General features: G+C 40.2%; 1 pseudogene; it reads left to right on the top strand.

Annotated features, from left to right (window-relative positions):
- Positions 1–5,972: 5,972 nt before the first annotated feature.
- LOC147419505 (aquaporin PIP2-5 pseudogene) lies at positions 5,973–7,094 on the top strand (annotated as a pseudogene).
- Positions 7,095–13,167: the final 6,073 nt, after the last annotated feature.

The raw sequence follows: 13,167 nt of genomic DNA, 5'->3' as shown, positions 1-13,167 counted from the left end.
GGGGATGATTTGTTCATGTAACAATAGGTTACTCAACGAGCAAATCTTGCCAAAAGGGAATCACATGTCCTCTATCCGTCCAGCATCTAAAAAACTTCTTACTAATTTGGACTTGGATTATCACAAAATATATACCTGTCATAATAACTGTGTATTTTTTCACATTGAGATGAGGTGTCAAATACTGAAGCTGATGCGAAGAGCGACGAAGAAGTAGAGTTTGATGACGAAGATGCAGAAGTACAGATTGAGATAGACATCTTTGGTGCATCAAATCTCATAGAAGATGAGAGATTAACTAATAATTTTTGCTAGAAACTCTTTTATAAAACCCCTTTTATTAGTCTACAATACACTTTGAATTCATTCATTTGTGTTGCAGCTTCGTTTGTTTGTTATTTATATTGATTAAGCGTTTCTTCTATATAATAACGTATTTTGTGGATATTATTTGTGTATCTGTAGCTATGGCCGATGACGATGATACATACCCTTCTAGTTTTAGTTTTCCTGACACTCCGACCGGCATGTCACCCGAGCAGATGGACTCCTTTTTTACACAGTTTACACAAGAGCATGACAGATAACCTTTGGACTACAGGTTCCTTTAGACCTACTACGATCGATCCTACGCTTAGGACTAGTGTGACTCCTGCACCGATCAAGCCCACACCTCAGTCGAGTGTGCTCTTTATACCGATCGGTGTAGGGTCCACACTAGTCCTATGCGTAGAGTCGACCATAGTGGGTTTAGAGAAACCTACTGTCCAAAGGTTCTGTGTCATCGTCGCGATCTGCTCTGGTGTGAACTGTGTCAAAATAGAGCCCATCTGCTCAGGTGACATGTCGATCGGAGTGACAGAAAAACTAAAACTAAGAGAGTATGTATTATCATCATCGGCCCCATGGCTACAGATACACAAATAACACCCACAAAATACGTTAGTTTACATAATAAACGTTTAATCAATACAAACAATAAATAAATAAAGCTGCAACACAAATGAATAAATCTAAAGTGTATTGTAGACTAATAAAAAGAGTTTTACAAAAGAGTTCTTAGCAAAGATCATTAGTTAATTTCTCATCTTCTATGAGATCTGATACACCAAAGATGTCTATTTCAATCTGTACTTATGCATCTTCGTCATCAAACTCTATTACTGTCACTCTCCGTATCAGCTTCAGTATTTGACACATCATCTTAAAGTGAAAAAGTATACAATTATTAGGACATACATGTATTTTGGGATAATCCAAGCCCAAATTAATAAGAAGCTTTTTAGCGGCTGGACGGATAAGGGACATGTGATTCCCTTCTAGCAAGATTTTCTCATTGAGCAACTTGTCATTACATGAACAAGTTAGTCCTTTGATCACATTATTGAACTGTAATTTGTAATTTATCATGCTTAGGATATAATTTATTTATCTAAAAAGCTCTGTGACGGAGACGTCAGACCACCTGTAGACAGAAGACTGCAAATTAAGCATTGCCAAAGCGATATGGAGGACTAAGATTTTCGCACCATTGTAAAGCGACATGCGTGCAAGAGTTTGCATCATCTCGCCCTCTTTATCGTTGCTATCATGTCGTTGATATGGACGGGATGGCTGAGGTTGCTAGTGGCAATATTGTCTTGAATGTTGTTGTTTTCAATGATGGGATCCTTGTCAAAGAACGCGTCTAACATCTGCTCCATCTCTACTTTCTGAAATGCCACATCAGATATTGGTTGAGAGGACTCAATTGGTGGCTGTTTGTTTGAAAATCGTCTTCTCTGTGATGAAGTTGGAGCATTATCTACTTGCGGAGTTTGATCTGGACCATGAGATCAGTAACGCACATCTTGAGTTGCTCTATCGAAAAGAGACAGTGATTGCGTATGTGCTGATCGCAGATTTTTTTATTTTTGAAAGATCTGATGCTTGCAATACGCACAAGGACATATCATCCTATCGTCCATAATTTGTCTACCAATGATGCAACAAATAATTAAAACACTCTTGTTATAACTAGACACTACTAGCTACATGACAATACATGACAACCTCACATTCTCTAGCTATGCTCGATCCTCGCACACCTCGATCTAGAGGTGCACGGAGATTAGAACCATGGGGTAATAATCTGGTCTTTATTGATCAATGACTAGATATTAGGGTTTTTGAAGTCTGTGTGCGCTTTTAAAGTCCGATTGTGTTATTTTACTTTGTTTATCACTGTCCGTTTGCATTTTGAAGTACGCAAGTCATTTCCGAAGTCCATTTACGTTTTTTTAACTATTTATCGCTAGCTCTAACAACCTCACATTCTTTAGCCATGTCCGATCCTCGCACACCTCGGTCTAGAGGTGCACGGCGATTAGAACCACAAGGTAATAATCTCGTCTTTATTGCATTAGGACCAATTTGGATGAAAAAAGGGTTGTGTAAGGATCTTAAAAAAGACAACCTAAAAAAGACCATAAAGATCTTATCAAAATTATTCAACATGGGTACTCATTGGATAGAGCTCATCAAGGGCCATCCATGGACCATTTGAGCATTAAATTTGGAGTCCATATGCAAAAGTTATAGCTAAAATAGTGCAAAATATTTCAAAAGCAAGTAAAGGAGATCTTGACACGTGTACAAAAGTGTCATAATTTTGTAAATGTAGCTCCTCCTTGACCCTTACATCAAGAATAGAGAAACCCTAAACAGTCCTTATTTCATCCAAATTGGCCATAATGAATCAATAACTATATATTAGTGTTTTTGAAATATGTGTACGCATTTGAAGTCCAATTGCGCTTTTACAATCTATAACCTAAACATAACCTAACTTAACCTTTAACGTGATCTAATCGAAGTCCGTTGCGTTCTTTGAATTACACGAGTCATTTTCAAAATCCGTTTGTATTTTTTTTACTATTAATTTATCGCTAACTCTAACCTAACCTAATCTAATTTATAACTTAAACCTAACCTAACTTGACCTATAACCTAACTTAATCTATAACCTATAACCTAACATAACATAACCTATAATATATAACATAAACCTAACTTATAACAACGTAACGAAAATCCGTTTACGTTTTTTGAAATACACAAATCATTTTCGAAGTTCGTTTACATTTTTTTTACTATTTGTTTCTAACTCTAACTTAACTTATAACTTAAACATTACTTAACTTAACCTATAACCTAACCTAACTTTTTATGTACAACCTAACCTATAACCTAAACCTGACTTAACATACAACGTAACTTAACTTAACTTAACCTTTTATATACAACCTATAACTTAAACCTAACCCGATATAACTTATAACCTAAACCTAACTTAACATAACCTATAACTTAACCTAACATATAGCATATAACCTAAATTTAACGTATAACCTAATCTAACCGAAGTCCGTTTGCGTTTTTTAAAATACACAAGTCATTTTCGAAACATGTTTGTATTTTTTTATTATTTGTCGTTAGCTCTAACCCAACCTATAACTTAGTTTATAACCTAAACCTAACCTATAAGCTAATCTAACATAACGTAACTTAAAACCTAAACCTAACCTAATTGAAATCCGTTCACGTGTTTTAAAATATACGAATTATTTTCGAAGTTCGTTTGCATTTTTTCTACCATTTGTCGATAGCTCTAACCAAACATAATCTAACCTATAATTTAAACATAATTTACCTTAACTTATAACCTAACCTAACCTATTGTACACTCATCAATCGCATGATGATGATAAGATGGTAACGTAATTTCAAAACAAAATTTCTCCAAAGCATAATTTCAAAACAAAATTTTTCTATAGCATAATTTCGAAACAAAATTTCTTCAAAGCATAATTTCAAAACAAAATTTTCTCATAGCATAATTTCAAAACAAAATTATCGCAAAACATAATTTTAAAATAATTTTTAAAAAAAACATATTTTCAAAACAAATTTACATAAAAATTTAAAGTATTAAAAACCTAATGAATAAAATTTTATTTTATCAATATACAATATAATTTTAAATTAAATAAAAATACATAAAACTTTCAAGCACTTACATGCGATTTATTTCAACAAAAAGGGTTTTAAAAACGTCTTCAAACTTGTAAAAAACGCGCACACACACACTATATGTTAAACACACATACACACAAAACTACAAGAAAACTTGAAGAGAATCTCACTTTGATACTGGAGAGTAGTCCATAAGCAAGATTCTTACCTCTTGCAACTTGTTCTACAACAGATGAGGAGGAAAAGGACAAAAGAAGAGACGAAGAATGAGAAAAATACGCAGGGAAAAACCTACGGGTTCGTTTTTTGCAAGATCAATCGGTACAAGTGCTAGTAAAAACGTCCGAAGAGACTTCGATACAGACCTCGAAAAGTACCTCGATACAGACGTTGAAATAACTGCCAATAAAAACGTCCAAATTTTATTATTATTATTTTTTAAAAAGTTGATCTCCTTCCAAATATACCTATACATATATCGACATCTACCATTGACGCCGATAATTTGACGTCGAAATTCAAGCGAACTCTTGTAGTGAAAGAAACAAATAACTAAAATGCCTTAGCTTATTGGGTAAGAACTCGTTTATATGTAACACATTATAATATGATGTATATAAAACGGACTATAGTGATGGAAGATCAAGGTGTTCATCGGATTCAAGATATCTTACTACGCCAAGTAGACCCTCAATAAAATAGAACTGAATATGGAGATTAAAATGTTTATATAACCGTATGTATATAGAGGATGTTGCTTTCATATTTTGACCTGTTTGTTATAAATGTAATGTATCGTTGAACCTTGCTCCAAACTTTGCCACTGGAGCCACTTGGTCAGCTACTTGACTCTGAGTGTAATTTTAGCATTTGTAACTTTTGAAATTTAAAGAGTATTTTGAAAATCTTTTCTTCAATTAAAAAGGAGATTGCGGACTACGATGACGCGAGAGAGAGAGAGAGAGAGACCTTCTCGCCGATGTGTGGTGGTTGTGGAAGAATTGACAGTCTTATGCGAGGAGCCAACTGGGTCAACCAGCCCACCAGGAAGAAGCACATACGTCTTGCCTGTCATTAGAAGAACGCTATGCGTACCTTCCTCGACTCTCAAGTGCATCGACAGCTTTTTAAAAGCTAGTCCTGCATAAGTGAATGAAATTTGACAGAACAGGAGAACATCGAACATGTCTCTCTCTCTCTCTCTCTCTCTCTCTCTCTCTCAATGGAGGGGACTCTTCCCTTGTCCAACAAGCGGGCCGCTTTGCCCTGCTGTGCATTCGAAAACCCTCAAATACAACATGCATGAAGGCACGGGTTTACCTTGGAAGAGTTGAAGGAAAAATCGATGCCTTAAAGTCTCCGATTGTCTCCATCCCTTGCCGATCAAAGAAGGCTAAGGCTGGTGATGCTAGCCACGGGGAGCTTGCAAGTGCGATGCAGCTGGTCCAGGCGCGCCCTCTTATTCCTATCACTCGGAAGAAGCCAGCTGTGGAGGTTGTTGCCACTACAGATGACTTGAAGGGCAACAGGCTTTTGCCAAGCTTCGACTGGAAAGAATGCATAAGCGTTTGATGGGTGTGCGCAAAAAGAGAGCAGCAAGAGCTGAGAATGATGAGAAGTGATAGCTGTGACAGGCCGTCCTTTGTAGTACAATGAAATGAAAGTTTTTGAAGTGATCCTTTATTACGTAGCAACTGCTTCAGTCATGTACGGTTGAGCCCAAAAGCAAATATGAGGGTTTTGATTGAGAGAGAGAGAGAGCTCGACTGGGCCCATTGCGACGTCGCGTCGGTGTGTCGTGCTTGGAGAGAGAGAGAGAGAGAGAGAGAGGAGGTAATTCAAAAGAAAGATGGGTTGCAGACTCCAATGACACACACATAGAGACCTCCCTTTGCACACACTCGTTTGTCTCTTTCGTTGGCTCCTCCCTCATGTAGAGTGTGTGCAACGAAGACACCATGACAGTTGTGTCACCCACCATTACGCCGGCCCTCGTCTCGAACACCTGCATGTCAAAGTCTCTCAGCTCTTCCACCTCCTTTAGCGTTAGGCCCACTGTAGGTCTTCCGGCTTTGAGGAAGATGAATGTTTCTTGCTCCATGAAGGAGCAACATGAGTCAAGGAAGGTTGAGCCAACGGCAGTAGGTGCATTTGCAACTTCCATCTTGTCCTTGTGGATGATTGCCTTAGCACTCATGAGGAATTTGGGCTCGAGTTGTAAGAATTGTGAAATGAGCTTCTGTAATGTATGTTGAATTCTGAAAAATTTGCTTAAAATTGTTTAAAAAAGAAAAAAGAGACATCCGGCCCCTCATGTGTGTGGTGCTTGGAGAGAGAGAGAGAGAGAGAGCTTGCATTGCTGAGTTTATTGCTACCCTGCTACTCCTCTACATCACCATTGCCACCGTCATCGACTATGCCTAGCCTGCCTCCTGTGGGGCAGCATGGATGTCCTCGGCTTTGCTTTGGCCTTTGGGGGCATGACCTTCATTCTTGTGTATTGCACTATTGGAATTTCATGAGGACACATTAAACCAATCATCACCTTTGGCTTGTTCTTGGCAAGAAAGGTTTCTGAACCTTGTGCTCTCTTCTGCATGATAGCTCATTGTCTTGGAGCCATATGTGGGTAGGGCTTGTGAAGGCCACTGCTTCCAAAAGAGCTTCTATGTGCGGTCTAGAGGTGGTGCCAATTCGGTTGCCTCCACCTACTTTGTGGACATTTGTCTTGCAGTTGAGAACATTGGCACCATTGTCCTTGTCTACACCATCTTCTCTGCCACCGATCCGAAGCGCAATGCTCGCGACTCCCATGTCTCGATGTGGCACCCCTTCCCATTGGATTTTCTATGTTCATGGTGCACTTGGCTACAATCCCAATCACCAGCACTGGCATTAACTCCGCTCAAAGCTTTGGAGATGCTATGATCTTCAACAAAGAAAAGAGCTAGGATGATCATTGGATCTTTTGGGTGGGTCCTTTCAATGGAGTAGCGATAGGGGTGGCGTATGAGGGTGGCATATCACCAATATGTGCTAAGCCTCAGGGGCATAATATAATGCAGCGTAGTGTAGAATGAGGGTGCACAAAGCTTCCTCCCTCATGTTTCCATTCCCTTACATTACATCCTTCACTCTTGCTTGTTGCGCCTTTTGTATATGCACGTGCTCCTTTGTTGTTGTAGACCACGTTTGTGCATCATGGTAGCCACCACAATCTAGAGTTCAGTCCCTTGTTCCTTTGCACACACCATTTCCTCCTCGTAGCACTCAGAGCCATACTAGTATGAACTATTGTTTCTCTCTTGTGGATAATGCATCCAATAAAGTCTCTTTGACATATAGCTTTTGAGAGAGAGAGAGGGGGGGGGGGGGGGGGGGGGGGGGGGGGTTGCTAGAGACTCCAATTATCTGATGACTTCAAAGTCTTCAAAGTGTGATGTTTCTGACTCTAATGACACAACAAGAGTACTATTTCTAGTCGGTCGGCCTCTTTGGATAGCATGCTTGAATGTGGACGATGATTCGATTTCTGTAGACACTCTCATTGTGCCTCACATCTAATTAATGTTATTTTCATTATGAAAAGATTCATAAGCTATGACGTCCTTCTTCTTTGTTTCTTCATTGTCTCATGTGTGAGTGACAATGCCTGAGAGAGAAGTACAAGGCAGGGATTTGCTCCCTTGGCTCGTACATGCATTGTGCTATTAATTGCTTCTTTGTAGATGTCCACCCTAGATATCCTCACATCCACCAATCATACTCTTGCCTCCCTGACCACCATGTGACCATGGCCTATGCATGTAGCCTAGTTCAACCCTTGGCTTGTGCTAATTAAAGGTCCAAAAGGGCAAAGAATTCCCATAGGGATTCTTTTCTATGCACACAAATTCCTGTCCATAGAAGAATAAATCTGATCATTGTTTTCTTGTTATTTTGCTCGATTTCTCCTTCGCTTGGACAATCACGCTTGGAATATGGTAAGACTCGTGCAATGAGGGTGAGGTACGATCGTAGTGCATTAATTATGCATGGTTAAACATTATCAAAATGGGATTTTGATATTATGCTTGGTCACTGGTTGAACTTGTACCTATGCATAAACATTCACTCTTTAAGAATCATGTGTTTTGTGTTGGTTTGACGACAACGTGTATAGTCAATACTCCAAGTGTGGTCGTTGGTTCGGTGGTGGATATGAAGTTTAAGGTCAAGGGCTAAGATCCCTAATGATTTTGGTTGTGTTTTTTGATTGTGGAAGCTGGTGTGGATCTCGGATATTTTTTCTAGTTATGATTGTTATGTGCTAAAATGGTTTTGCAGGTTGGATGTGTAACATGGCCGAAATTTTTGCAGCCATGTTATGTGCTAAAATGGTTTTGCAGGTTGGATGTGTATCACCCAAAGTAGGGTGGAGTGTTCACCCATGTGATGGGATTAGTTTATGGCTTATTATCTTTTGGATTGGATTATAAAGTGGTTTTGAAGGATTATGGTGGATGTGTAAGGGTAGAGACCTTGTACAATCTAACTGCTTGGAAAAGATTGTTTGTGCATATGCAAGAAGCTATTTTGATTGGATTCATGTGTTATGTTTCTCATGATAGCATCGCTACAATATTAGGATCACCTACATTGCTTAGCCTTAGATGAAAGTTTTAATGACTTGGGGCTTTGCTGCATCGAGGGTGTTGCCTATATCTTCTTCTTTTTGTTAAGCTCATCTACACGGACAGTGCGTCCGGGGTAGAACAACCTATACGGCTAACAGGTCAGGATCTTGCCTTGAATTTTCTTGAATACCTAATGTTGGACATCAAATAGTAGGCGTGACACCTAAAATGGTATGGTTGGTGTTGATTTTCTACCACCTACGAATATATGGAATCCTTTCAGAGTATAGATTCATGTAGATGGAGAAGTGGCCTCAACTTATGTCTAGCTCAAGTTAGTTGAAGGTGTTCTAGCATCCCTATAAAGTGAAATTTTCTTTGTCCATAGTGGGAGCAGAAGTGGATGGGTGGACAGGTCGATCCCTAGATAGGGTTTGGTGCTTCTACGTAGTCATTTATGTTTTGAAGTTATGGTATAGCCAAATTTTTCTATTGCATTAATACATGGTTTACCTGTTTTATTTTAAATGGGACATTTAAAGATTCTCTTTTATCATTGTCTTGTGTCTCTATGCATTCTATTTCACCCTTCACATCTCTCTCTCTCTCTCTCTCTCTCTCTCTCTCTCTCTCTCTCTCTCTCCACGATGCAGTGTACACATTTATTCACCCTTCACTTGGTCATTTTTCTTGAGTACACTTTGGCAGCCATCCATTTTACTAAATTCTGTGCTTCATCAAAAGATAGAGGTTCCTCAACATCATGTAAACTAGACACAACCAAAGCATAGCAATCTGATGCATAAGATGCATGGTGAGAGCCTCAACGAGTGCGACTAGACACAGGTGCATCCAATTTACTATCACGCAATGTATGCACCAGCCATTTTGGCATACCTCTAGATTGAGCATTTTCAGTCCTTTCCTCATCAAGTACATCATGTATATTTGCATCAGTAATAGGCTGATCTGTAACATTTTCAAAAACCCCCATAGGCTTTACACTTGCCTCATTGGATTTCACATTCAAATTTTCACCACCACTGAAAAGAGGCAACAAGTAAATGTCTTGGGAGCTTACATTACTGTCTCTAGTACATGACAGCAAGGGCTGAATAGAATTTTCCACAAACACAACATCCCGTGAAACCATAATACGCTATGTTTGTGGATGATGCAACCTATAACCCTTTCTTTCAACACTATAACCGACAAAAATACATTTCACAACCTTATCATCAAATTTTTTGTGCTGTGTTTGTGGCACCAAAGCATATGCCAAATAGCCAAAAGCATGCATGTGCTCAATACGTCAGGACACCGGCAAGGCCGGACTAGATAAGGCAGGGCCAGGCTAGGCAGTGTGGAACGGGGAGTCCAACTAGGGCAAAAGGCCAGGGGCATGCCTATATAAAGGGTGGTTGGGTGGTGGACTCTCAGGCTCTAGTCACCCCTGTCTTACATTGGTATTAGAGCATGGTCTATTTTGGGCAAGAGGGCATGGAGCTTTTTGCATGCTCCCCTCTTTGAGGGCGTGAAGAGCCGCCTACTAAGGGGGATGACAAAGTCCCACTGAGAAGCGCCGCTTGTGTCGGGAGGGAGGCGACCTCGACCTCCACCATATGTTGCGTGTCTTAGCCCGACGGATGCGTGCTGCTGAGGGGAGGGGTTTACATCACTGGAGCGACGCCCAGAACGCAATCGATGGGCAGTTCTCTCTCTCCCTCGTCCTCGTGGCACTGTCGTGGTCGCCATAGCCGACTGCAAAGGTTTTTCTTCACACACAAGGCGCCCAAATGCCTTTGGCCTTGGGTAATTCATCAAAAAAATCTCAAGCTAGGGTGCGTGCCCACCCAGGCACACACCCCATATACAAGCTAGGGTGTTTGACAGTAGTCGATCGAGATCCAACACAAGCATAGGCAAGGGGCCACAAATTCTAGGCAAACTGTCAGAATTACAGAAATTGCAGAAGTCGATAGAAGTTAAAGTTTGACGGAGTTGAATTTTCGGAAGAATATCTATTGCAATTTCTTCCTTCGGGAAGATTCAGTTGTGAATGACGTTTCAAGTAGTACAAATTTTTGTTAGCATCGTCAAGCATAGTTGATTCAACTATCAAGAGCTTGCGGAGTTCCATATACGGAAGGACTACTATCGATTTTGACGGAGTTAGCACGGCTACTCTACTTTGCTAGTGCTCCCAATATCAGGTATATTTTTTGAGTACTTCTTTCACCGCACTGTGTAGCCATGGATTTGGATATCAATATGACATTTGATTTTGAGCAAAGTATTCCTGATCCTACCAATGATGGCCCACGGCCGGATCCTCTCAAGGAGAGTAACCATGACACTATGGCAAGAGAAGATACTTATGAGTTGCTCAATTTTCAAGAATTTCGTGCACTTCATACACGCATGACAGTCATGGATGAAAATTTTAAAGCTTTAAATGAAAATGTTACTAAACTATCCACATTAGTAATTCAATTAATGCATCAGCAGTCTAAGAGTTCTGATGACACCCACATGCATGAGCACGTTGGCACACAAGGGCAAGGCCCAATTAATGATACGTTTCATACTCTCACTGCCAAATAGGTGGATGACTTGTTAAAGAACTTTAAACCACCGGTCTTTAAGGGCGAAGACCGAGACTGCAATAAGGATGCAGTGAACATCTTTCTCAACAAATGGGATGGAATTCACGCCTTACGTCGTACTCCGGATGTAGTCAGAGCTCTGCAGATGAGATTAACTCTGGAAGGCAAGGACTACATATGGTGGATGCCTCTCAAGGAGAAGAACATCATACCACAGAGTTGGGCAGCCTTTGAAGCAATGTTTAGCAAGGAATTTTTGCCTACAAATGAGGCCGATTGGAATTGGACGTCTTGGGACACATGTTCCATGCGCCAGTTACCCATCACTCCTTGAATATATCTCTCACTATCGGGACGTTATCCTCAAGTTGGAAGGCTTGGATACCTTTCAACAAGTATGAGGGTTCATACGAGGTCTGACACCTGAGTCTAAGAAGTATGTCAAGACCCAAGACCCTAAAACACTTGAGGAAGCCATAGTGAAAGCACGTATTCATGATGACCCTGATGAGAAGAAAATACATAATAGTAACATGCCTGCTAGTATACATGGTAATACACGCACTCATTATGGGCACAATAAAAGAAAATTTCTAGTTGCTAATTCAGATGCATCTAAAAAACCCAAGGGGTCCAGGGGTCCTCTTTCTCCTGAGGATTTTGATAAAGCCAAGAAAGAGAAGTTATGTTTTCAATGTTTAGGGAGAGGTCATGGCAAAAAGGATTGTCCCAAGGGGAAATCTGCTGCTCAGGGGAAGGAGAAAGCAATGCCCACGGTGCAACTACTACCTCTCGAGTCTTCCTTGAAATTCTCCACAGTGGAAGTAACACACAGTGAGGTGGTGCATGAATGCTGTCTCACAGCTTCCATGTGGCAACAAACCTTTGGACCACATAAGTTAGTATGTATGCACGGATATCTGCAAGGGTACAAGGTGCGTATCTTGGTAGATGACGGTGCTACTCACAATTTCATCAATTATGGATTGGTGAAAAAGCTCAAACTCCGAATACCCACCGCTACAAGGTAGCAATGATGAATGGACATGATACTGAAATATTGGATACTCAATGCCGAGCTATTCCATTGGAAGTACAAGGGTACTCTACTTGTTTGGATTTTTAAGTTATGAACATGGAAAGGGCTGATGTGGTTCTTGGTAGGGAGTGGTTGCATAGCCTAGGACCATCACTGAAGTGTAGCTATGAGCACAACAACTTGATGTTTGAATCCCATGGCGCACATGTGTTGTTGTTAGGAGAAAAGGATATACCTTCCTCACCACTAATTTGTACCACTGAGCTTATGCAGCTCGTTTTTGATAATGAAATAGATTAGGTTTTCCTGTGTTACTCACTGTCTCATTTTCTTTCTAACATTGAGTCTATTGAACATTCTCAACGCCGCATGCTTCTCTCTCCTCTATTCCACCAATTGCTAATTCTAAACAAGCAAACGTTGCTAGTCAATTACAACAATTATTAAAGGAATTCCAAGATGTATTTCCTAATGATTTTCCATCAGGATTACTGCTGACACAATCAGTACAACATAGCATTGACGTGGTTGCAAGTTGTAAACCTATTAGTAAACCACCTTACCGTATGAGTTACTCAGAGGCTGCTGAGGTGGAATGTCATCTTGCTGACTACCTTAGCAGAGGGTTTATACAACCCAATTCTTCACCATGGGCTTCCCATATCCTTTTAGTGAAGAAAAAGGACAGCAGTATGCGCATGTGCATAGACTACCGGGGCTTAAATGCGGTTACGGTTAAGAACAAATACCCATTGCCAAGAGTAGATGAGTTATTTGATAAGCTAACTCATGCTCGCATTTTTACAAAAATGACTTGCGGTCAGGATATCACCAAGTTCGTATTCGGCTTGCCGATATACCTAAGACTGCATTCCGAACACGGTTTGAACAC

The sequence above is a fragment of the Adiantum capillus-veneris genome, chromosome 29, assembly GCF_014529385.1.
Source record: "Adiantum capillus-veneris isolate H3 chromosome 29, ASM1452938v2, whole genome shotgun sequence".
Lineage (NCBI taxonomy): Eukaryota > Viridiplantae > Streptophyta > Polypodiopsida > Polypodiales > Pteridaceae > Adiantum > Adiantum capillus-veneris.
The sequence above is the reverse complement of the archived record's forward strand: the minus strand, read 5'-3'. Positions and strand labels throughout refer to the sequence as shown.